Source organism: Lissotriton vulgaris, chromosome 3_1 (assembly GCF_964263255.1).
Source record: "Lissotriton vulgaris chromosome 3_1, aLisVul1.2, whole genome shotgun sequence".
NCBI classification, from domain to species: domain Eukaryota; kingdom Metazoa; phylum Chordata; class Amphibia; order Caudata; family Salamandridae; genus Lissotriton; species Lissotriton vulgaris.
The window spans coordinates 1,854,944,171-1,854,966,455 of record NC_141689.1 but is presented as its reverse complement, the minus strand read 5'-3'; the positions used below and the strand labels follow the sequence as shown (position 1 = coordinate 1,854,966,455).

The following is a 22,285-nucleotide window of genomic DNA, read 5'->3' as shown; positions in this document are numbered from 1 at the left end:
GCGCTGTCGCCCGCAAGTTTACTGCTACTGACTTGCCTCAGAAGGGCGACAAGACAGTGGCACACGCATGCCGGACTGGAAATTTGAACGCGCGCTAGCATGTTCTGCGAGACGTCCCCCTTCCGTCCTCAGCAGCCTCATGCACTTTCACTTTCCATTCTCCCCGACAGGGACGGCTTGCAGAGCATGCTAGCGCGCGTTCAAATTTTTAGCCCGGCATGCGCAGGTTGTGTATTTCACGCCGTGCAGCCTACACAAGATGCCCAAGACGTGTGAACGCACTGGCGCTTAAAATAAAATATGCCCCCGATGGAGTGGCCCGCAACGGCGGGACCGCTCAGGACAGGCACTTGCTAGTGCCAGCATGCAGCCCCACTCAGCGGGCTGCTGTGCAGAGACTCTTCTCTGCGGCCTGCGTGGGGTTCCAATGTGAAGCCCTGCAGGGACTCCCTCAGCATACGGGAGCCCTGCAGAAACACACCCCTCCTCTCCACTTCACCTGCCCCCACCCCCCCCCCCCCCGGACCCGGGACTTCTCAAGACTTCCAACGCGGGGCTCTCCCAACGAGCCACACCAGCCTCTTCCGGCCGCGTCACAGGCCCCGCCCATGTCACGGGCATCCTTGCCTGACTTCCTAGTTTCGGCTCTCCGGGCCGCAACAGTGATTTTTAGAAGGCAGAACGCGGGGAATATGTACGGGGTTTACCTAAATTTTATGCAAGTTTCCATGATTCTGATTGACCTAAGACATGCACGGTGACACATACACATGTGTCGCTCCGGCTCCATACAGTCTATTTAAGCTGCATTAATTAACACTCACTTTGACGAACGGAGAGATACTACGGACCGGCGGTAAGCCTTTGTGATGCTTATTTGTTTTAGATTCCCAGACGGGTTCATCAAAATGTGTAACCTCCTTATGAGTAAAGGTACTCGTTTTTTTTTTTACCAAGCCGTGTGGGGCACTAGAACATAAAATCAACCTGGCAATGTTTGCACACTTTACAAAAAGGCGTCCAATAATCCAGATTGCAAGTCCATCGCCTAACCCCCAATTCTCTGAGGTGGACGCCCTCCTCGCATCCTGGATTTCTTCTGGTGAAGGTATGTCTCTCGCACCTTTCATGGGCTCCGAACTTCCCTGTTGAGGCCAGCCAAGCAGACTGGTAGCACGTGCATGGGTTTGGAACGGCAGTCTGCTAAGTGACTCAATGCAACACTTGTTTGAAATCCACAGGAACTTGGCATCAAGAGTGTTGTTTATGTGCACGATTTGCTCGACTTGACTAATCGAGCGGCTGAGCTCTCACTGTTTCACTTGTGGCCTGTGTGGAAAGCAAGAACAGTTATATAATTTAGCAGATGGTTTAAACTTTCATAACGCTACTTCCTTTTGGTTTTTCGATGTCCCCCCTTTCTCTAATGAGAACAGTTAGGAAAACAAGCATTTGCAATGCAATAGGTCTTGCATTTGCGAGAGTTTGAGCTGTTGGCATTGTAAATGACAATGCCTTTTATTTACGTGTTGGTCTTTAAAACATAAATAAAAGGCATTGGCATTTACAATGCCAATAGCTTAAACTCTTGCAAATGCGAGACCTATTGCATTGCAAATGCTTGTTATGTATATTGCATCAATAAACAACCGTTGTTCTGTTCATCCCTAAATTAACTGAGCAGTGCCACCATGTGGCAGACTGTCATAAGTGTGGTGTTGACAATTAAGTACCGGTGCTGAGCACCAGAAACCACTGGCTCAAATTAAGCACTCGGATTAACACACCTGAAACAATGATTTGTGGGTAAAAAGTTCAGGTCTGTCCATTGTAATGACCATGAAAGATGGCAGTGGGTTGACAATTCAAGTCACATGACATGATGCTGATAGTGTGAAGTGCAAAGCACGAGGGCGACAATACCCAACACATCACCCAGCCCAACGTCCTGTTAGTCACCTGTTCCAGCTGTCTGCTACCATATACTGCACATGCACACAGCAGATTGGCAGGGCATGCATGCACATCACTCATAAGTGAGGGAATCAGTAAGAAAGTTGAGTAGTACCACAGGAAGGATGAGGTCGCTGTAATGGTTGCAGCCACTGTATCAAATGAGCATGAGCGCAAGCAGGGACTACCATGACAGGGATGTTGGACCTGCTCTGTACAGGCTAATTTATGCCAACAACCTCATCTGGTGGTAGAAGAACATGTTGCATCAGTCTTAGTCAGGTCTTCCATCCCCTCGTCAGCAACAGAAGCAGGTAAGAGATGCTGGGCAGAGGGAAACAGGTTTGAGAAGGGGTTGCATACTGATGAATACGCTCTTGTCTCCCACTGGTATGACTGTGCATACTGCCCTAGTCTCCCACTCATATAATTGTGCATCCTGTGTAATCTACCCTCATCTCCCACTGGTATGATTGTGCATGCTGCTCTAGTTTCCTACAGGTATCATTGCGCATATTGAGGAATCTGCCCTAGTCTCTGGTATAATTGTGCATACTGCCCGAATCTCCCACTGCTATAATTGTGCATACTCGGGCCAGTGGAATTGTGCAATCTGAGTGGTATTCTGAATAGCGGCTTTGTGCATTGTGGGGGTGAACTGGGGAATTATGCAATCTGAGTGCAATTTGCCAATCTTGGGGCACTGTGTAATGTGATGGGTGGGGCTTTGTGCAATGTGGGGGGAAGGGAAATGTGCAATATTGGGTAATATCCAATATTGTGGCTTCATACCATTCTGGGCCTTCTGAAGTCGGATAGCAGTGCATTTTTGGGCACTCTGAGGCACTGTGCAATCTGGTGCATCCTGGAGGTAAGGGCATAATTCAGTCTTAGGGCACTGTTCAATATAGTGACTTTGCATGATATGTGGTTTCTGTTTATGCCCAGGCACTGTGAAATTTAGGGTGATTATGCAGTCTGGAGGCACTATGCAATCTGTAGGTCCAGGGTATTGTGCAGTCTTGGGGTTGGAACACTGCACAATGTGGGAACGAACTCGACATTGCACAGTCTAGGCACTGATACACTGTGCAATATGGCTGCCGGGTCATTGTGCACAGGACCGGGGCGGGGGTGTGAGTTAAGTCAGCTGGGTTCGGTAAAATGTCACGTTACCGGGAATAGTTCTTGTATTGCCCTATCCGCAGGGCTTGAGTCAGGGTACCACACGGGTGGACGGCGTCCCCCCACTTATTTTACTGGGAGCTCGATAACGGGAGCAAATGGAGCCACTCATTCACTCTTTGGCCTCTCTGGGGCGAGATCGGAGCCCATTCAGAACGCTGCTCAGGCGCTGGCTTCTCTGATGCGAACGCATCTAAGGGGTGAGTGAGGTGAGGCAATGAGTCTGATGGTGCAAGCCACCTTTCATGACGTCACTTCCTGTTGTGACGTCAGCGTCCCCCCACTTCTTTTTTTAGGACTTGTGCCCTGCCTTTCCGTGCAGCAAATGTCAGATTAGCTACAGGCTGCTTTTGCAGGAATGAATTGAACCATTATTCAGGCATGAGCAGGTTATAATTTAATCCTTTTAATGATATACAGCTCTATAAAGGCTGCAAAGGAGAGAGGCAGAGTTGGGTTAATACTGAAGGGAACTGCAATTCTGTGGCTGCCAGTGAAAGAAGCCAGTCTCTAGGGTAATGCCAGAGACAAACTCGCACACGCTGAGGGAAAGAATAAACACAACAAGAATGTTCCAGCATGAAGGACATGTTGTCCTGGGCCTTGTTTTAAGATCTCTCAGACCCCCGAGGTTCTTGCACCTGATGCTACATTCCACCAAGGTCTCAACAATGATGGCAAATTAAAAATATCTGATGTGTAGACTTCCGCCTCTTGGTCATTTACAACCTTTTTCTCTGTTAATACAAGTGTTCCAGAGAAATCTCTGACCAGTTCCAATCCTGATCCAACAGGACAATTTGTTTATTTATTCAAAAGTTTTATAACGTGCCATACGCCACTTGATAGCAGTGGAAAAGAAGAGAGAGAAGCACTGGCAAAGCCTATCGGTATAACATTGGCAAGCTGGGACAATGGTTATTTTTTTTTTTAATTGCAAGCTTACACCACAAAAAAAATAGAACACTGTGCAAGTGAAGTACAAGCCCCCATGATTGCTTTAAGAAATACATTAAGCATGACCACTCATATTAATTTTCATACCTGTTACTTTCATGTTTATCTAGTTGCAATGTGGACACATTTCACCTGAAACACACAGCCCAGTCTATAGACAACCACTTGTGAACATTTCTCAGGCTTATGGTGACCTTTGGCACTTGGCAGAGAACTATAAAGCTGTGCAAGGTCACTTACAGGTGGCTTGGGAGCATATGTGTTTCGGTATGTCTATCTACTTATCTATCTATTCACAAGACAATGGCCTTCCGGCATCCTCCTGATCAGAAGGGATGCTTCAGTCTTACAGCAACTGCCAATCCTGTTTCAGAAGCATACAGTCCTCTTAGCCACAAAACAAAACAAGCATTGGCATAGCCAATAGGTTTTGCCTTTGGAGCCTTATAAGTGTTTAACCATGCAACAGTTAATGTTGTTGCATCAAGGATATTGAGCTGGATAACTAAATACTTATAAGGTCCCAAAAGGGAGACCTATTGGCTATGCCAATGCTTGTTTACTTTGCTTTCGTGTTTGATGGGTTATGTCCTAGCGTTCTTTGTCAGCAAGTTTCGTTCCCCCTGAGGGACAGTTTTGTATGAACAGGGCTGATAAGCGAACTTTTTAATTTTTATTGAACAAATATAAACCAAAAGAAGGGATTCAATACGACAGAAACCATCTGGGTGTCTTGCTCTAAAGCTACATTGTCCGTTTTAGCAAAGCAAATGGGAAAGGATAAATACAGGTCTTCCTTGCTCTGACACAGATACAGAAACACTGGCAAAGCCTAAAGGTGTCAACATATGGCAAAAAACATTTGCATTAACAATGCCAAAAGCTCATAGCTCTGCTATTGCGGAGGCCTATTGGCTTTGCCAACGCTTGTTTTTTTACTTTAGCCACACTGCACAGAATCATACCCTCTCTTTGAACAGGTTACATTTACACTGTTACCCAAACCTGTTAGCGTGTTGCATTGTGGGACTTGTAAGGCTATAATTCAATTGGGAAAAATTAACTTGAATTTCCAAAACACCACGGGAGGTGTGCTATTAAAATGTAGGACCTGATTCTAACCCCTGTTTCCCATTCATATGTAACTAATGTACAATTACTGGGAGTTTAAAAAAAATAGAGCCAGTGAAGGATGACCTTTAACCTCCTTATTCCAGACATCTTTCATTGTGCACCCTTAACTTGTCCCCGTCCCATTCCCATCCTTCTCACAGCGCGGCAGACCGTTGCTTTCTATCAGTTCACGTGCACAGAGTTCCGCAAGATCAATATTTATTGCCTGTTTAATTGGAGCATAATTGTAGAACAGTGAAGGTTTTGGATCCTACGTCTGCCCAGCCCGGATCTCAACAATGGGGAAAACAGAACAGGGTGGCTGGACAGGATAATTATCAACAACACCTTTAAGCCACGTAGTCAAAGAAATACCACGCGACCTCTGGGAAAGAATCCCAAAACAAATTTATTTTCTACTGAGACTCGAATTTTTAAGGAATCTAAGACATGAACGCAAACAAAACAACTGTTATGACAGTGAATAAGTGATGGTAATATCTACAAATTTACAGAATTTACAAATATACAATACATACAAAAGTGAATGAGGCCACATTAGTGAACGAGACACACAAAAAACAATGCAAAATTCAGTGAACAAAATTAATTGCAATTATATACAGTGCAAAACTTTGAAGTATAAAGTAAATGTGAACCAGTCCTACAGACTGTGAAACCATGGGACAGGCGGGAAGGTGGAATGGAATGCCTGCCTGTCAGCCAAGCCTGTGGTTAATTTATTTAAAGCGGGTTGCACAACTAGGGTCCAACGGAATCGATGTAATTGTGTCCTAGTGGCACCCTTGGAGGTTTACCACAGGGTGGAGGTGTCGACGCGTTTCGAACCGGGGTTGTTTCAGGTTCTCTTCAAGACAGGGACTGGGGATAATGATTCTGTAACAGATATACAAGGTGGGTGTCAGATGTGATTTTAAGGACACCATTGTACAAGACTCTGACTCCAAGGAACAAAGAAGGGGGGTTGGTTACCTGGTCAATGGCGTAAGAGTGGTCGTAGTACCGGTAACACTCGACCGGGCAGGATTTCTGAAAAAACCAAATGGAAAGCTTAGCGCGGTGGCAAGCCAGGGAGGCTGAAAAGAGGTGCCATACGGTGTGGGGCCAGGGTAGAAACTTTTAACTGATCCTACCTGTGCTTCAACCAGCTGTTAGGCTGGAAATAGGGGTGCCCACGAAGCGGTGCACAAACGGTGCTCACATGTTCCAACGTCTGAGGGTGGGAACTGTAGGACCACAGAAAAACACACAGTGCCCAGAGTTACTATCATTAGCCCGTAAATTGTGGAAAGTCACTTTCGACCCACAAGGGGAGTTTCCTACCTGAAATCCCAGCCAAAGGAACACTATCTGTAATTTCTAGTCAGGTCCGTGTCAGCAAGGGGTTAATGGTTCGCGCTGACCTGAAAAGAGGGAAGCGCGAGCTTCGATTAGTTATTTTCACCAACAGGGCATACCGTTACCGGGGGGGGGGGGGGGGAGCGCGAGGCGCGTCCAAAGGGCGCAGAGCACTTACTTTCCGTTCGGAATCAATCCGGCGTTTTCGTGCAGAAACACAGCCTCGGAGTGCAGCGCCGCGCTGTGACGCGTAGCTAATGAGCTCACCTGATCGAGGTGTTGGGGGGTGTGGCTGCGGGGGATCGTCCAAGAGAATGCTGGACTTTGTAGTTATTTAGGTACCGGTCGCGGGGACTCTCAATGCGAGTGGGGGCATATGTGTAGAAAATACAGCAATGAATGCGATAGAATTCCGCAATAATTTTTTTAAAAAACAGACACACGGAATTCCTGAATTAATAATACACATGCTCGATATAGAATTGAAACGAGCATCACAATTACAGTTGCATTATTCAAAACCTCGAACACAAACATGGAAATCTTGTCATTTACAACAGAAACATGCTCTGAACCAAAATCGTGATATTATCATGTACGCATTCGAAACCTTAGTTTATACAACAGCATCAAAGCCTAAGCGGTGTAAGTAGGTTTAGGACTCAAAGTATTATTCAACAACAAGTGCAACCGAGACACAGATTCAAACTGTGGGATCTGATTCTCATAAAGAATGCTCTATACATCAGCCCAGAAATTATCAGGAGTACATTATGTAGCCTAGTGAGAAGAAAAGTTCTTTTACCGCATTGCCCAATGTGATGTTAGTTATCCACAACATCTTTCATGGGGCTTATAACATCACATTGGGCAATGCGGTAAAAGAACTCCGTGTGTCTGTTTTTTAAAAAAATTATTGCGGAATTCTATCGCATTCATTGCTGTATTTTCTACACATATGCCCCCACTCGCATTGAGAGTCCCCGCGACCGGTACCTAAATAACTACAAAGTCCAGCATTCTCTTGGACGATCCCCCGCAGCCACACCCCCCAACACCTCGATCAGGTGAGCTCATTAGCTACGCGTCACAGCGCGGCGCTGCACTCCGAGGCTGTGTTTCTGCACGAAAACGCCGGATTGATTCCGAACGGAAAGTAAGTGCTCCGCGCCCTTTGGACGCGCCTCGCGCTCCACCCCCCCCCCCCCCCCGGTGACGGTATGCCCTGTTGGTGAAAATAACTAATCGAAGCTCGCGCTTCCCTCTTTTCAGGTCAGCGCGAACCATTAACCCCTTGCTGACACGGACCTGACTAGAAATTACAGATAGTGTTCCTTTGGCTGGGATTTCAGGTAGGAAACTCCCCTTGTGGGTCGAAAGTGACTTTCCACAATTTACGGGCTAATGATAGTAACTCTGGGCACTGTGTGTTTTTCTGTGGTCCTACAGTTCCCACCCTCAGACGTTGGAACATGTGAGCACCGTTTGTGCACCGCTTCGTGGGCACCCCTATTTCCAGCCTAACAGCTGGTTGAAGCACAGGTAGGATCAGTTAAAAGTTTCTACCCTGGCCCCACACCGTATGGCACCTCTTTTCAGCCTCCCTGGCTTGCCACCGCGCTAAGCTTTCCATTTGGTTTTTTCAGAAATCCTGCCCGGTCGAGTGTTACCGGTACTACGACCACTCTTACGCCATTGAGCAGGTAACCAACCCCCCTTCTTTGTTCCTTGGAGTCAGAGTCTTGTACAATAGTGTCCTTAAAATCACATCTGACACCCACCTTGTATATCTGTTACAGAATCATTATCCCCAGTCCCTGTCCTGAAGAGAACCTGAAACAACCCCGGTTCGAAACGCATCGACACCTCCACCCTGTGGTAAACCTCCAAGGGTGCCACTAGGACACAATTACATCGATTCCGTTGGACCCTAGTTGTGCAACCCGCTTTAAATAAATTAACCACAGGCTTGGCTGACAGGCAGGCATTCCATTCCACCTCCCCGCCTGTCCCATGGTTTCACAGTCTGTAGGACTGGTTCACATTTACTTTATACTTCAAAGTTTTGCACTGTATATAATTGCAATTAATTTTGTTCACTGAATTTTGCATTGTTTTTTGTGTGTCTCGTTCACTAATGTGGCCTCATTCACTTTTGTATGTATTGTATATTTGTAAATTCTGTAAATTTGTAGATATTACCATCACTTATTCACTGTCATAACAGTTGTTTTGTTTGCGTTCATGTCTTAGATTCCTTAAAAATTCGAGTCTCAGTAGAAAATAAATTTGTTTTGGGATTCTTTCCCAGAGGTCGCGTGGTATTTCTTTGACTACGTGGCTTAAAGGTGTTGTTGATAATTATCCTGTCCAGCCACCCTGTTCTGTTTTCCCCTAATTGGAGCATAAAGCATGGCGGGGTCCCCCACGTGCTGCCTATATGCCCTGAGGCTGCGAAAAAGCATTTTCTGTGCTTGGGCCGGTTCAGTCAGCTCTAACCCCGAGACTCAGTCTGGAGCCCAAACCCCGAGCGAGGCTAGAGTGCTTGTGCTGGGCGGACATGGGAGGGCTGGAGCTGCGTGCCAGGTGAACCATGAATTATTAAACTACATTCACTATGAAAAGACCAGAGAGGCCCTCACGCAATAGCCTCTGGAAGGGTTTAACTATTGAAATCAACGGAATAACTCACATACTGAGCGGGTCGAGGAAAAGCAACTGTGTGGAAAAGGACAAGCTTGGGAGAAGACTGAGACACCTCAAGCGGCAAGGCGGGATGTCAGACACTGAGCCTGTACACTACGAACATGAGTGGTGCAGGCGGGCCTGTGAGGGGCCAACACTTGTTTACAAGGTGACAATGAGACAGGAGCCACGTCACATAAGATGAACTCCACACTGAAGGATGCAATTGACCAAACTCAAAGTCTTCCATAGAGATTTCACACTTCCCAACAGTGCTCATGCTCTCAATAAAAGCTTGTCCCCTCCTACACAAGCATTGGCCGCGCGGCAGTAATAGTAACGCCGAGCAGCCGTGAAAGAGAAAGTCATCGCGATCGCTGTGAAAGCGAAAGCGATCGCGATGACGCGCTATAGCACGCAAGGGATGCGCGCGTGAGCACAAGCTGGTGGCCGCTTTAGTAGCACTTCTAAAAGCCGCTACTAAATGTCTCTCCGAGCAACGCATGCGCGCTAACTCAGCGAGACCTAAAAAGGTGCTTGTACTCCAGGAGCTTGCTTCGGTTTTATTAACCCATTTGTAGCCTGGTTGACGAGTTTCGGCTACTCCATAGCCTTGATCTCAATAACAGACATCATCTTATATTTGCAATTTATACCTTAAATAGTGCATATTTAGTTAACACTAATAAAGATTTTTCATAGAGCACTCTTTGCAAAATATCACAGTGAATTCATGTACTTCTAATTGTTCAATGATCATGTAGTTGACCCTACAACTACTCCTTCATTACAAGCGGTCCAGTTACTCTATTATTTAATTTATTAGACTGGTCTACTTGTCACTCATGCACCAGTGTGTGACAATATTGTACTTGTGATAACTGCATACTTGTTCAATGCCAATCTGTAATTACAAAATTGTCCATGTTCCCTAGCTTCATCACTGAAGAGACTATTTTGATCTAAATGTTCGTTGGTCAAATTATTCGAATCCTTAGTTGCACACATTAAATTCCAAAAGGAATATCCAACCGTGTTCCATACAACATTAAACATTTAGCATAAATTGGTTTATAAACTGTAGGTCAAAGTATCTCATGCCATTCAACATTTTTGATTTGTTTATTAATAATAATGATTTAAAACTCATTTTTGCCAGTACATTAAGTGATACTGAAAACGAGTATTTGGATGTACATGCCATGATACATGATTAAAATAAAATAAACTGGTAACAGCCATGTACAGTACACCCACAGCTGGGAACATATTATTCTATTCAAGCAGTTTTCACCAAAAAGCACTCATATAACTAATCCCTTATGGTGAACTTCTGAACTGAGAAAACTTACCAAAAAGCAAATGGAGACAAGATCTCTTGTTTTAGGCAAAGAAGCTACTCTAACAATACGCTAACACTAGCTGAGCAATAAGTAACAAATATGGAGAAGATCGTAATCAAAAAGAAACAAGAAAAGGAGCGTTCTTTCAGAGACCCATGTTATAATCACCAACAGTAGGGAACACACAGTGATCTGCAAGATTCTAAATAAACATTGGCATCTTCTAAAAAATGCCTTTCGTAAAACACCCGGAGACCTCAACTACCAGCGGACAACTTTGAAAGTAAATTGGCCTGGAGGTGGCAACTACCACCCCAGGATTCTGCTGTGACCATTCAGGAGGACTGCCACTGCTGAGATTGGGCATTTCTGGGCACATCCCAACAATTACCTCCACAACCATCACCCTGAGCGAGATTGCTTGTGTGGGTACACCTGAGATGAACCACTGCCATGAGGGTGGCAGCCAGTCCACTCCTTCAACGCTGCCTGAACGGTTGCAGAAGCCAGCAGATAAGAATGTGGGGCCTAGCCTGCCCAAAAGGGTAAAGGTAAACGTGTGGAGGAAGACAAGTCTGCCAGGCTCCCTAAGACATTTTTCCCAAGAAGGGGTAAAATGACACTGACACTGAATGGAAGCTGCACAACTCGCATTTGAAATAAATTAAGCCAACTGTTTCTGTGCTTAATCCTTAGTTATAACTCATAGTGTGTTGGGGGCTATGAATATAGGGTTTTGACCATAGTGAGAAGAAAGGGGGTACCGGAATGACACCAGAAAGTATGGTGTGTGTGCCTTACTTCTATCACAATGTAGTATTCACTCCTGTATGTTTTTTTCGGTTAATTGTGTAGTATTTAGTTCTGCTCTGTGATTAAAGTACATAAAAGATAATAACTAAGCTGGACATTACGTTATTGTGTCTTTTGGTTGACTGTCGAGTTTTCAGCTCCGGTCCACTCACACAACCTCCCTGAGAAGCATTTGACTGCTCATCCTTACTACCATGAAAGTTGCTGAAAGGGTTTTACTTGGTCCACTTTGCAGATCCATAGTATGATGGCCACCGGGTCACCAGAGGCAAACAACCTCAAACATCACAGTTAGGGCCCAGTGGATAGTGAAGACTTAAGGTGACGCCATCTGAAAGACTGCCTGTCAGGGGGACATTAGCCCTGGTTGCACTACAGCTCTTAGAATACCCTTTGGAGCACTCCCTTTCCCAATTTTATACAGATTTTCTAGCTATTGGATGTAGGTCCCTTGTCTCAAGTTGGTTCTCTTTCAGATGTCATATTGAGGCTGTTTCCAGAAATAGCCTTTGTGTGAAATGATGAATCTGACAACAGGCAATATGACGGATGGGCCAAAAGAGAAGTATCCAAAACAGGGACACAACCTAGTGTTAGATTTCTGTTGCCATCAGCCTTCCTGAAGCAGTAATCAGAGACAAACAAAAGGGCATGCTCTGCTTAGAAGCGTCCTCATATTGAATAACAGAAACTGCAGTCCCATCCCTACTGTCTGCAAAATGACAGTGCTCAAGAAGAACTAATCAGCAGCCTTTTGTTAGAAAGGACCCAATGGACTATCTAAAGGTAGCTGTGTCTCCATTCTCCTCACTTTAGTGTCTCCATCTACACGCTCCAGGTATGCAAATGCCCTTCCAGTCTCTGGGGAAGCTAACCTCATCCTCCATCTTGTGCCTTACTAAATGAGGAGCATCCAAGATGAATCCCTTTGATCCCAGTACTTAGACTCACTCCCGCACAGGGTCCTTCTACCATACATGCGCTACACATGAACTGCCCACACACCCACTTGACATGCACACAGGAAGTTAGCTCAAGGTTCTGGGTGTCACATAACAGTTGAACTTTACACGAAGGGGTCAGTAAACTGCACTCTCCCTGACAGGGAGAAAAATATCAGGTCACACTACGGATCCCAAAAGAAAGGTACATACATCACTTTACATGATGTGCCCAGAGCATGGATAATAGTCCACAGCCTATTATAAGAGCACACTTGATGCACTGCTCTAGGTCACAAGTAGGCACTACCGGGGAAAGGCCTAGGCCTCTGCGCACATACTAGGTTAGGGTGACACCAGGGCCAAAAGATGTCAAGATTCCAGTTTCACAAGAGGTCAGGCATTTGGGGAGGGAAACTCATCTGTTTACCATGCAGGTGAAATTCCAGTCCCAACATGTGTGATAACATAATATATGTTTCAGGTGTAAAATTGTCCCTCATGCACTCCAGCCATTAGAAAGAATGTGAAACAAAAATACTCCTGTTGGCTGATCCAAGATGTGACTGACAATATTTCAAGCCAATGTCTGAAGGTTCTTGAACCAAAGAAGTCACAAGCAGGAGGCTGAACCAAAGCCATAGGGAGTATGTGTAGAATATATGTTCAACAAGAATGACAGAAGTGCCACAAGTGAAACCCAATAAAAGTTTATTCTGTATGTCAGTAGAACTTCATGGCCATGTACCACCACTTGCTTTAGAGGAAACTAAACTACCTTTTCCATTGAAGTTACCAGACCCCTGCAAAATCCTGCAAGACTTTCCGAATAGCCTGCTACGTGTTTTAAACAGTACCATGAGTTTTAGTTAGGTTTTGAAGCAAGATATTCCCTATGATACATCAAGCTGTTTCTTGGGACCAGTCGACCACTTTTCCTACTTTACAGGCGCTCTGGAAGGCTGCCTGCTGCTAATTCTATTCACAAATTCTCAACACAGTGACATCTTGAAGCTCTCTTTTCAATGGCCTCAAAAACATTTAAACATGCCCGAGATAATGTTTGTAGGGGGTAGAGGGTTCTAAAATGATGACAAACAGATTTAGAGCCGTAATCCCCTGTGCACTTTAAATTGTTCGCAGGTGGGCCGAACACATCACGGATGAATCTGTTCCCTTCCAGCTGACAGCCACAGACCAAAAGAGGGGCCACGCGCGGCGCACTCAGGAAAAGCATGAGGCAGGGAAGAACAGACGTGCATGACACATAAAACGTAAACACGCAAATAAAGACTAATTTTGGTTCCAAGAAGTAGCTTACCCCCATTAAAGGCGACGACCTCGTGAAATTTAGTTTTCTTTATAAATAGGCACAGCTGGGAGGGTAGCATACATTCCTACACAGCTAAGTACCCAAGGGTGTGGTTATTTCGTGGCTGCTGCTGGGTTCTCTCTCTTCTAGACGATCATACACCGAGACAAGTACCTCACCCATTAAACAATTTAATTTAAAAACGGTTGCTCAGTGAGATGAACGCTCGCTGCTTCGACATTCACACTCTACAGGTCACTAGTTCGAATGCTGGCAAGGCCGCCTCACCTGTAGGAGGTGGGAACAGCGCGTCCTTGCTTCTAGGTCTGTTTTGCATGTGCCGCATTATGCATTACAGGACGCCTGCCCGGGGGGCCTGATCTCATACAGAATGGCTGTTCAAAGTGTCCAGTCTCGGGGTATCTTTCACTGCATGTGCGCGCGTGCAGCGCATACCTGAAGAGAAGTCTGAGGAGCCCCCTGGCACTTGTCACTTCTGACAGTACACCGTGGGACTTCAGCGGCAGATGCAAGGCACCAGATCTCCCTGCTAGAAAGATCACGGCGAGTAACGGGTTACTCGGCTGTTGTCAAGAAAACGGTACAGCTGCAGCATCCCCCCTCCCGTAAATGTGAAACTGTAGCTAGCGTATGGCTGACCATAAACCAATGCGCAGTGTGTTTATGTTATGAAACACGCATTCTTCTCGTGACCCTCTCAATGCAGAACAGATAACTGATCCACTGACTGCATGATCGGTTTGTGTATTGTTGTCACTCTTAGAAAAACAAAGTGAAACAAAAAACGTACCAGAAGGGCGGGAGGCGGCCGCGGCTGTCCTCTGGGCAGTGGGAAAACGCAATGCTTCATCTTTAATTGGCATGGCACCGCGCGAGGGCGGAGCCAACGGGAGGACGCGGGCAGCTCTTACGTACACACAACATCGCCCTGTGTTCTGGGGGAGTTCACGCTGTCACGCCACCCGAAAACGCAGCTATCTGAAAGCAACAATATTCGTGACGGGCCACTCGTTCCGCAGTGCGGTGGCTGACGCCGCTCTGACACACTAGCAACGTCTTAAAAATGGAAAAGAAAAATCCTTCCCTTTTTGGTTCATGGAGTTTTTGGAATGTTTTCAGTTCAAGCTCTCCTATCACTGGCACTTTCCATTTTAGGGGGTATGAAGTCATCTGTTTTTCTTTTTTTACATGGAGGAGGATTAAAAAAAAATAGAATAAGGCAAAGATCATTCCATCCTGTTTTAACGACACTGTGCCAGAGCTGACGCTTATCTTGGTTGCTTCCAGTTCTAAAATAGATGTCAGCGTGTCTGCTCGAAACAGCCTCGTCATGAGTTCACACGAGTAAACATCCCCGGGGCTGGGCTTCAGGAGCAGGCCAAAGACACATGTGACCTAATTTTTTTTACACCAAAGTTCGAAGTGAGCAGGAACTAATGGAGTTCGTGTTTCGCTACATTCATTTTACCGAAGAAAGAGTTATCTGCTAACTTCTACGACAATTTCCTTCAAGCAAATTTCTTTTTAGTGTACCTGTGTACTTTTTGCTATTTTACACATACAGCGCATACTCTCCTTCAAAATAGCCTTAATAACTCATATGCATTTCTAGGCTGTCATATCTTTCCCACTCTCGCTGGGCTCCAGCAGTGTTTTAGGAACTGTATTTATTTATTTTGCCACCAGTATTATATCTAAAATTTGCATCCACGTTTTGCCTTCATACCACATTAAGCAACCCTAATATAGTAGGGTTGTTCATTTTTTTGTGGAGTAATACATGTCCTCAAATGTTACTACAATGCAACTCCTACACGATATTTTGCCCTGTTTAGAGCACTTCAGCGAAGTCTAGTAGTGCCACTTTGGAAACATTCCAACAAAACAGCTTTGATAACATCCAGGTGAATGTTATTCTTTTAAGAGCTCTTCCTAGCACTCCGGGCTCCTACAGCAGAATGAACTTTGTAATTTTTATCATATCGTTTATCAGCTCCATCACAAATTCTACTACTCTGTGTAGTTGCCAAACATTCAAACAATCATGTGAATCTGTACTTCAGTTTATTGATGCATGGCGAGCTCACAATACAGGGTATAAGGGGCCCAGAAGCAGGTCTTCAATAGAAGCCCCTTTCAATAACAAACATCAAGCACCCCAATACAGAAAACTACAGCATCCTGCTTATCTTACATCTTATCTCTTTACACTTTAGCACCCCCTTTTAACTCTCTCCTTAATACACTTTCTCACATCTCCTTCACTTCACTTCAAACACCCAACACACCCACTCACACATAAACACTGCAGATTCTTTTTACTTTTGCTCAATATTTTGACAACTTTCACAGACATTTGCCCTGAATCTCAGTTGTAGCTGGAATACCTGGCCATTGTCCTCTATGGTCTTCAAAGAGGGCAAGGATTGGGTGACGTGTATTCTGAACACCCTAACCCACTGGCAGGTACTGTGAGGTCTTCAGCTTCAGCACCAGAGCTTTGATTTCTGGTCCGTTATGAATAACTGGAGATGGAAATTAAGTCATCTATAACCTCTGCCTTTCCCAACTCCTCACTTGTTTGAGTGGTGTCAGGTGTGCTTGCTGACCACACTCCCACTGTGATGACTTGGTAAAGGGTGGGGGTAGAGGCAGCTTTAGCAATGATAGACAAGCAGTCCCGGGAGTACAGGGCTTACACTGTACACGCCAGGTGCAGCTTTAAAATCTGACAGACCTTCGCGTCATCAATGGGTGGTCCAAGAGGACACCCGAGTATTGCAAGCCAGGGCTGGCACAATGTCAGCCCGCATAGCTTGCTTACAAGTCACAATGAGTGTCACATGCGCAAATAGGCATGTGTCTTCTGAAAACTGCCTGTCTGTCTCATGTGACGTCATATGCGATAGCGAGCCTCACATCAGGCAAGCAAAGGCGCTGTTTTATTAAAGGGATGCGGATGGTAATTGCTTTTTTCAATTAGCATCCACATGGCTATACAAAATAGGAAGGGCGTGGCCCCTCCGCCCATTGCCAGGAACCACCTTTCTAGATGCTCTAGTTCCCTACTGCTGAAACCACCAAAAGTTTACAAAAAGAAAACTTACAACCGAACCTTCTCAGACATGGACCAGAGAATCTGGAAAGCCCTTCCCTCTGAAATCAGAAATAATCCCCTCAACTTCTTCATTAAAGAGAGAAGTCAATAGGATACTGATGATCAAATTCATGAACTATACTCTAGGACATGGGTACTCACAAACTTTACTCGGGGGCCGAATTTACAGTGTGGTTTGTAGCGGAGGGCCGCACCGGTGGAGGCTGGGACAGTGGGGGAGAGGGGAGGGGCTAGAGAAAAAAAACCTGTGACCATGAGGTTGAACACAGGCCCTTGCAGTGGACGCCTTCGTCCACTGAGCAAACAGACCCGGCATACACATATCTCTCTCTCTCTCTCTCTCTCTCTCTCTCTCTATCTCGCTCTCTCTCTCTCTATATATCTCGCTCTCTCTCTCTCCCTCTCTCTGTCTCCCTCCCTCTCTGTCTCCCTCCCTCCCTCTCTCTATCTCTCTCTCTCGATCCCTCCTTCCGTCTCTCTCTGTCTCCCTCTGCCTCCCTCTCTATGTCTCCCTCTGTCTGTCTCCCTCTCCCTCACTCCATCTCCCCCTCCCTCCCTCTGTCACCCTCTGTCTCCCTTTTCCTCCCTCTCCCCCCTCTCTCCCTCTGTCTCCCTCTGTCTGTCTCCCTCTGTCTGTTTCCCTCAGTCTGTTTCCCTCAGTCTGTTTCCCTCAGTCTGTTTCCCTCAGTCTGTCTCCCTCTCTCTGTCTCCTTCCCTCAATCTCCTTCCCTCCCTCTATCTCCCTCCCTCTGTCTCCCTCCCTCTGTCTCCCTCCCTCTGTCTCCCTCCCTCTGTCTCCCTACCTCTGTCTGTCTCCCTCCCTCTGTCTGTCTCCCTCTGTCTCCCTCCCTGACTCACTCCCTCTGCCTCCCTACCTCCGATTCTCTCTCTCTGTCTCCCTCTGTCTCCCTCCATCTGTCTCCCTCTCTCTCTGTCTCCCTCTCTCTCTGTCTCTCTCCCTGTCTCCCTCTCCCTCACTCGGTCTCCCCCTGACTCCCTCCGTCTCCCTCTGTCTGCCTCTCTCTGTCTCCCTGTCTCCCTCTCTCCCCCTCCCTCCCTCTGTCACCCAATGTCTCCCTTTCTCTCCCTCTCCCTCCCTCTCCCTCCTGCTGTCTCCCTCTGTCTTCCTCTTCTCCCTTTGTCTTCCTCCGTCTCCCTCTGTCTCCCGCCGTCTCCCTCTGTCACTCTGCCTCTATCTGTCTGTTCCTGTCCCTGCCTCTATCTGTCTCTGTCTGTGCCTGTCTCCCTCCCTCCCTCTGTCTCCCTCCCCGTCTCTCTGTCTCTGCCTGTCCCAGCCTGTCTCTGCCTCTATCTGTCTCTGTCTGTCTGTGTCTCTGTCTGTCTCTGTCTCTACCTCTAATTCTCTTTGTATCTATCTCTGTCTGTGTCTGCCTCTATCTGTCTCTGTCTGCCTCTTTCTCAATCTTTCCCTGCCTCTATCTCTGTCTCTATCTCTGTCTCTCTCTCTGACCGTCCTGAGACCCTCAGAAGCGGTCGCTCCTCACGCTGCTCCCTGCTCCCATTCTGGTATCGTAGCGCTATACTGCCCGAGTGCTCCTTGCCTTCATTATCAGCTGCCCATTGCTCGCATTGCCCCTGCAACCATTTTTGCCTTATTAGCGCCCTGACTGTATTTGTATCGTAGCGCTATCGTAGCTGCCTGCTGAGCTGCGCTTTCATTGTTAATCGATTGTGCATTGCTGCCTTTGAGCCTGATTGTGCCGGTGACGCTTCCCTTTTAATAACGATTGTTGGGGTCTCGTCCTGTGTGACTTTTGGCTTGCTGCCATTTTGTTGTTTGTTGTTTGTGCCTTCCCAGCCCGGCTCTCCACCCCGCTCCTGCCTCCAAGCTGCTCCTCCCTCCCACAGATAGATTTGGCTCTCCCCTCTCGCCCCAGCGCTGTGACTGTCCTGAGACCCTCAGAAGCGGCCGTTCCTCACGCTGCTCCCTGCTCCCATTCTGGTATCGGAGCGCTATACTGTCTGAGTGCTCCTTGCCTTCACAACCTCCCTCAACCAATCCCCCGAAGAAACTGGAACAAAATTACCACTGACCAGCTCTTTACTTCGCTTCACAAAAACCCTCCTGCCAAATCATCGGACCCAAATCAAGCTGCCACCAACCTCACACAATGGATCACCCACAGCGCCGACGAACTAGCACCCTTAAAAAACCATCAAATCAAGCAAAGTAGCAAAAAAGCCCCCTTGTTCAACGATGACCTTAAGACATCCAAGAAGTTCTGTCGTACCCTCGAGAAAGCCTGGAGAAAAAACCCAACCACTGACAACCTGACCACCTTCAAGAACGCCACCCGCAAACACCATCAACGGATCCGATCCACCAAGAAATCAACATTCAAGGATCGACTTGACAACAATGCCCACACAAGAAAGGAACTATTTAACATCGTCAAAGAATTTACCAACCCCACCGCCGGCACCAACAACATCACCCCATCCCAAGACCTCTGCGACTCCCTAGCCTCTTTCTTCCACAACAAAATCGCCGACATACATAACAGCTTTGAAAACTAGTCCGGAGACCAGTCCACTCCACCCACCCCGAACCAAATCTCCCCTCTACCAACCTTTGCGCCTGGGACCCAATCACCACTGAAGACACCATCCACCTGATGAACTCCATCCACTCAGGATCACCTACCGACCCATGTCCCCACCACATTTTCAACAAAGCAGACTCCATCATCGCACCCCATCTCCGAGACGTCATCAACTGCTCCCTCAACTCCGCTACCTTCCCGGAAAGCTGAAAACATGCCGAACTCAGCGCCCTTCTGAAGAAACCCACAGCAGACCCCACTGAACTTAAGAACTACCGCCCCATCTCGCTCCTCCCATTCCCAGCCAAAGTTATTGAGAAAGCCGTCAACAGACAGCTCGCCACCTTCCTCGAATCCAACAATTCCCTCGACCCCTCACAGTCCAGCTTCCGAGCCAAACACAGCACCGAAACCGCCCTCATCGCAGCAACAGACGACATTCGAACACTACTGGACAACGGAGAAACAGTTGCCCTCATCCTACTTGACCTCTTTGCAGCCTTCGACACAGTCTGTCATAGTGATGGAGCAAGGATTCGTACGTAAAGCGACTTGCTCTCATTCATGAACCTCGTCTAACCTTTAATAAGCATTAACCAATCCTGTCCATCTTAATTATCACTTTTTCCAATACACGCGGGTGCCCGAGAGAAGCTCGCATCTATGTTTATTAATTGTAATGATGCTTGCACTACTGAATGGCCGCTTCGCAGAAATCCAGTCTGCGCATGCGTCGGTCATACCCACGTGATGTGACGCACTCGCAATTTGGAGGGATGTTTTCGCTCATGCGCATTGTTGCTAAATATGGCCGCTTGTCTTTAACCATGCTCTCTGCTAGCTCATGCTGCTTTTGCATATCTGTCTTTCCCGCATTAACCCTCAATGCTATAGATATTACAAAGTAAGGGGTACAGTGAAGCTTTTCATGGTATACAGTGTATTCATTTTTTCTGTGTTTCTAATTTGTTTTCGCTTACTTTTCATGTACAGCGTATCTGGGGGACTGGGAGTTGGGGAGCTGCGCCATTTTAGAAGCCCATGTGGACCTGGTCACCTGACATGAGGACCGGGCCTTGCATCCGTGGAAATCAGCCAGCTGGCTACCGAAGCTGAGATGCTCTTGGGAACCTGTCCCATAACCCAGAGAGGAGAAGCTGAATTTCACCTGAACTGTAACATTTGTTTCTTCCTACTGTATGCCCTATTGTACTCTTCTACACGTATGCCTGGGAACAGGAATTTAAGGGGTGGGTACTGTCATTTGAATATTAAAACATGGGAATGCAGAATTTAGGAGGTGACAATGACCTAACCACCTCTCCTGACCAATCATAAATCGGGACCTTGTCACTTGCAAAATTTGTGGGTGGTCTGGGGGTCCCAGAACAGTATAACTAGTCTAGTTCAGCTTAGAGAAATTGTCCGACTTGTCCGAGTAGCTGACCTGTCACTGACCCTACGAACTCTATAGGTGATTGATACAGAGCGCTGCGGAGCACTCTGTCCGTATTTTCCACAAGCTCCAAGGGGTGGAAATAGTCTTAAGTGCTGGCGGAGCACTTTGCTGGGAGATTTGAAAACCCAATCGGGGTTACTGGCGGATTCCGTGCAGAGGGGGAGTAACGCAGGCGTTGCATCCGAAGCTGCAGGTGTTGGTCGTGCCCTTTGATGAGCCCAGTCCTGACCCAAAACCTGAAGGGTATCCTGTCCTGACTGTCCTGAGCTGTACCTGCTCGCCTACTGGCATTCTGAATCCTTGAGGGTCCTTGTCCTCGCCTTTCCCAAGCTGACCCGTGGCCAGGGTTGGTCCTTATTCCCGTCCTAGGTAAATATATCGTGTGGGTGTCTGTCTAAACTTTACTCCTACCTTTTCCTCTTCCTAATAAAGCACTCTTGCCTGTGGTATTTTCCTATCACCTTTAAAAGTAACTTTTATGCAATTGTTTATTAGTAATGTTCCATTTTTTCCCTACCTTTAGGATATTATTAAATTGACTGCTTATGTTAGCTTGTTCCATTATCCTTTCCCTTTAGTATGGTTGCTGTGAACTTAGCAAGAATAGCATAAGGTTTAGGAATTAGTTTAAATTAAGTGCTCATAGAAGGCCCTTCTCATGTCCCCTGTCTTAGTTTAGATTTCGTACTGAACAGCACGTTCTCTAATGTTCATACCCTGTAGTGTTCCTTAAGTACTCTATGGTGCTTGCCTTAATCCATAGTTATATTTTGGCTTTGATCCTGATTATTGATGTACTGATTTGTGTTTGCCTTATACTAATGGTATATTAATTCTAAAATTCTTTATATAAACCTTTAAAACTCATCAGGTGTCTGTGGTCATTATACTTCACAAGGTATCATTAAATGTACTGAATGTGTAAGGAATGTTACTCCTTTTAGGAATCTTGTTACCTGTCCACTGCTAGCTCCTGATCCATCAGGAGAAATGTGCCTGTGGTAAGTCAGGTACATGTATAGTAAGTGGTGAGAGAGTCACCCCCTGAATTACTCATAGTAGCGTGTAAGAATCACCCGGTTCACGCAAAACACAGTCATCGTATGCACACCAGGGCCCAGTGCGTGGAAATTGGTAAACTAGTGACCCGGGTGAACTGCGCGTTCTATCAGTAATTTTCTGGTAGCAGAGTTATGGTTAGGACTAGTTAAGATAGGTAGACAAGATAGTTAATAAATAAACCGGGAAAATAAAAATGTGCTGCTGAGATTTCAATGCTGCTATATTGATTGCATTGCTTCAAATATTGCGCAAATGTTTTGAAGAAAGTTTTTTTATATATGTAAAGGATTTTGCATTGCTGCCATAAGTATTTTATGTAATATTAACAGAATTGTCTGTGAGTGTTTTGTGTAGTCCGAATCCCCGGGGAAGTCTATAGCTAACGGTGAGCAGAATCCGG

General features: G+C 46.3%; 1 protein-coding gene across 2 annotated transcripts in view; it reads right to left on the bottom strand.

The window, feature by feature from the left end:
- TRIM2 (tripartite motif containing 2) overlaps positions 1 to 22,285 on the bottom strand; it is a 460,803-nt gene that overhangs the window by 288,996 nt on the left and 149,522 nt on the right. Inside the window, exon 1 of one of the 2 annotated variants that reach the window (XM_086962314.1) lies at positions 14,473 to 14,589. The exons of the other annotated variant lie outside the window; for it this stretch is intronic. The gene's annotated coding sequence lies outside the window, so the exon portion shown is untranslated. Of the gene's footprint in view, positions 1 to 14,472; positions 14,590 to 22,285 lie in introns of those variants that run through there. 2 annotated transcript variants of the gene reach the window in all.